The sequence below is a fragment of the Pristiophorus japonicus genome, chromosome 20, assembly GCF_044704955.1.
Source record: "Pristiophorus japonicus isolate sPriJap1 chromosome 20, sPriJap1.hap1, whole genome shotgun sequence".
NCBI classification, from domain to species: Eukaryota; Metazoa; Chordata; class Chondrichthyes; family Pristiophoridae; genus Pristiophorus; species Pristiophorus japonicus.
The window spans coordinates 57,814,589-57,818,377 of record NC_091996.1 but is presented as its reverse complement, the minus strand read 5'-3'; the positions used below and the strand labels follow the sequence as shown (position 1 = coordinate 57,818,377).

The 3,789-nt window shown below is 45.6% G+C and overlaps 1 pseudogene; it reads right to left on the bottom strand.

Annotated features, from left to right (window-relative positions):
* Positions 1-834: 834 nt before the first annotated feature.
* On the bottom strand, positions 835-1,013 carry LOC139233270 (U2 spliceosomal RNA; annotated as a pseudogene).
* Positions 1,014-3,789: the final 2,776 nt, after the last annotated feature.

Genomic DNA, 3,789 nt, shown 5'->3' with positions numbered 1-3,789 from the left:
CTCCTGCCCAGCACTCATATGATGAGAGCTATGCTGCCACCAGGACCACCATTGAGCGGTTCCGCTGCTTTGACCACTCGGGAGGGGTCCTCCAGTACTCACCGGAGTGGGTGTCCCATTTCATTTTGGTCTGCTACATGCTGCTCAACTTGGCCATCATGAGAGCACAGCCCTTGCCACCAGGGATTGTGGATCACCTCAGGAGAATGATGAGGCAGAGGAGGATGAGGAGGATGGGCAGAGGCAGCCAGACGATTGCCCTTCCCGACAGGCTATCCGTGACCGTCTCATCAGACTCCAATCCGCAAAATGAAACCCCAGATCCCCGTAGCTCACCACATCCCCATCATACCATCTCTGTCTCACGCCATATCACAGCATCCTCCTGGGCGCAAAGGTGAAATAAGAGAGACCACAAAATATTCCAAACACAATTAATAAGTTTATCTATAAACTTATCACATATTTCACACTAATTCTCATAACTAATGACCCTTGTGCATATTTGAATAGCTGTCATTGAGTGCAAGGTGTGAGATGTGGGTGTGAGTGTTGCTAGGTAGTGATTGTTGGTGAGTGAGTGTGTGGTGCATTGAGCAGTGTGTGAAGCTTGTGGTACAGATGGTAGTATGTAGTATTTGGTAAGCCTTCACTCACCCTGATTACCCATGCGAGATCATTAAATTTCCTCCTGCACTGGGTGCAGGTCCTGGGGAGCACAGTACTGCCTGTGACATGTGTTTTTTTAAAATGTCCAATTTCTTTCCAGATCAACTCTAACGCCAAAGATCACTTTGCGCCAATATATTTGATCTTAGCCAAAAGGCTGAGAGGCGAAGTTGCACCGTTACTGGAAATATTGCAATACCAGGTCGGTGCATGGAGTGGACGGGGCATGCCCCTGATCCAGCTCCCTGTCCAAAAATCAATTCAATATCATATCCCCATAGGGAATATTAAACTGATAAGAACAGATACTACACTTGATCTTAGCCAAAAGGCCGAGAAGCGAAGTTTCACTGTTCCTGGAAATATTGCAACTGCCTGTGACATGGTGTACCACCTCCCTCCACATTGTCCGGCAGACTTGTGGTGAGGGCCTCCTGCCAGTTGCCGGGTAAGGACCTCCCGTCTTCTCTCCACCACTAAAACCAATGAATCCAAAGCTTGATTGAAAAACCTCTGGGTTCTTTCCCTGGGGCGACAATCTGCCATCAGGATTTGTAATCAAGTATTACTTCTCCTTGTTCTGTTTCTACTTGCTAAGGCAGCTGCACACCCAACAATGCTGAGAATGAGGTGCTAGAGCATCAATGAACCTCTGCTATAAGTAGTGAAAAAAGCCTGTGGCAATCATTACTTGTGTTTAGACTGCCCCCGATATTGGTCCAGCTTCTCAGTGTAATACCAATGAGCTTGAGATTTTAGATGAGAATCATGCCTGCAATCATTTTAATGAGTGAGGATAAATATTGCGTGCAGCCTAAACGATTTTCAGGTGGTGCAGCTTAACCATTATTAATCTAAACACTGCCCATTTCTTGGCTATAATGAATTTCTAGCCCTCTACTACTGCAGCACTGATAAACAATTCTGCTGGGTTTAACGACGTGGGTTTAGTTTTGTTCTGTTTGATCAGTTTTTTTTAAGCGTATTTAAATGTTTTCTTCTTCAAGGTCACCTTTGGTTCTGTTGTTCTTCCATTCCATTGCCCTGGCCAATATTTATCCCTCAATCAACATAACAAAAAAACTGATTATCTGGTCATTATCACGTCACTGTTTGTGGGAGTTTGCTTGTGCACAAATTGGCTGCCGCGTTTCCCACATTACAACAGTGACAATACCCCAAAAAGTACTTTATTGGCTGTAAGGCGCTTTGAGATGTCCGGTGGTCACGAAAGGCGCTATATAAATCCAAGTCTTTCTTTTTTCTTTTCATTACTCTGAATTCCCCAGACCACAAGTTGTCTGTAGTCACAAGTGGAAGTGGTCTGTATGTTTGGATCCCTGCTCATATTGCTCTGACTTAGGGGCAGGAAGGATTGTGAATGTAGCCCACAGATGGCTCTATTGATAGTTTTTCCTCCTTGCTCTCCACTTGGCTCTCACCGGGAGCTCTGTAGCTTCAAAGGATCAGAGGGACAATTCCACATCCCTCCATGCCACAGAGCTCTGCATAATTGTTTCTGCTCGCTACCGACGCACAGAACTGCCTTTTATTACAGATTGGTTGTGATGTGCAGAAATAACATACTGAATACACATCCAGTTTATGATCACTGACATGTTTATTATTTCTTTCCTTATCTAATAAAATTGATTTCTCGCTTCTTAACCACTGGCGATAGAATTTGCCCTGCCTGCTCTGAGGCAATGACTAAACCCAGGTATTATAGTGATTTTGAGAGCAGATGAAAGGGCAGATCCATACTGTGAATTGTGAAGCAGCCTTCGAGACTGTCAGTATTTAAATTGATCCTGGTTAACCCAATGTCTTTGCACCTCCTAGTATTTCAGAAAAAGGAGAATCTAGTGACAGGGACAGAGTGTTGGCATTCCTGTCTTCAATGGTGAATCTGTCAAAGCCTTGATAGATTCTGAAAGGTCAAGGGTGAAAGAGGAGATTGTTGTCACCGACCTGTTCCAGTTCATTGGTTTATAAAATTGTGCAACCTGCAAGTACAAAATCTCAGGATTTTCACAACTTAATGTGGAGACAAAAATGATCTTGGGCAGCCAAACCCCTCCAGCACCTTAACCAAGCAAGACATCTCGTTCCCTCTATTTTTTCTTTGGGTGCCTGGCTCCTTTAAAGGGCTGCTCGGCCTTTTCAAATTTCCGCGCATGCATTTTTTTTCATGCAAGAGCCAGTGATCCTCTTGCATGGGACCTCTAGACCGCTGTGAGTGCATTGCCATTGTCCTCCAGTGTCAGCGTTGCTCAATGGGTAGCATTCCCGCCTCTACGTCAGGAGGCTGTGGGTTCAACTTCCCACTCCAGAGACTTGGCTGATACTCCAGTGCAGTGCTGAGGGAGTGCTGCACTGTCGCAGGTGCTGCCTTTCAGATGTGTCTGCCCTCTCAGGTGGATGTAAAATATCCCATTACACTATATCTATGAACAGCAGGGGAGTCCATCCCCGGTGTCCTGGTCAATATCTATCCCTCAATCAACATAACAGAAACAGATTATCTGGTCATTATCACATTGATGTTTGTGGGAGCTTACTGTGTGCAATTAGCTGCCGCGTTTCCCACATTACAACAGTGACTTTCCTTCACCACAGCACAGACCCATGCACTAGCCCATTGGATGATGGTTCGACCAATTGGGTGCACAGAACATATGCATCAGCTGCTTACACCTCTGCAACCCAATTGTGTCAGGCATTGAGCCCAGGATATATGAACAAGTGCTCCAATAGCCAACCTCAGCAGCTATTGTCCCAAATTGTAAGATTTCTTCATTGGCGATAAGAGGGACATCTGTTTTCAGTATGGTGGGAGGTCACACACAGAACAAGCTTGCATTTTGCCAGATAGCTTAATGTGCTACATGTCCAATTTCAAATACCAGGCTTGCGCACCACCAGCTGCTTAATCCAGATCCTCCTGCGGACATCTTTAGCACTGAAGCTTTCCCAGCGGGAGGCTGGTTCTCGCTCCAGAGTAGTCAACAGCAGGCCTGAGCATTCGCTTCCCACAGCTAATCCCTCTTGTTGCCACCAACCCATCTCACACTGTGATCCATGGATCTTGTACGTGAACAGAAGGGAGCTTTTCTGTTC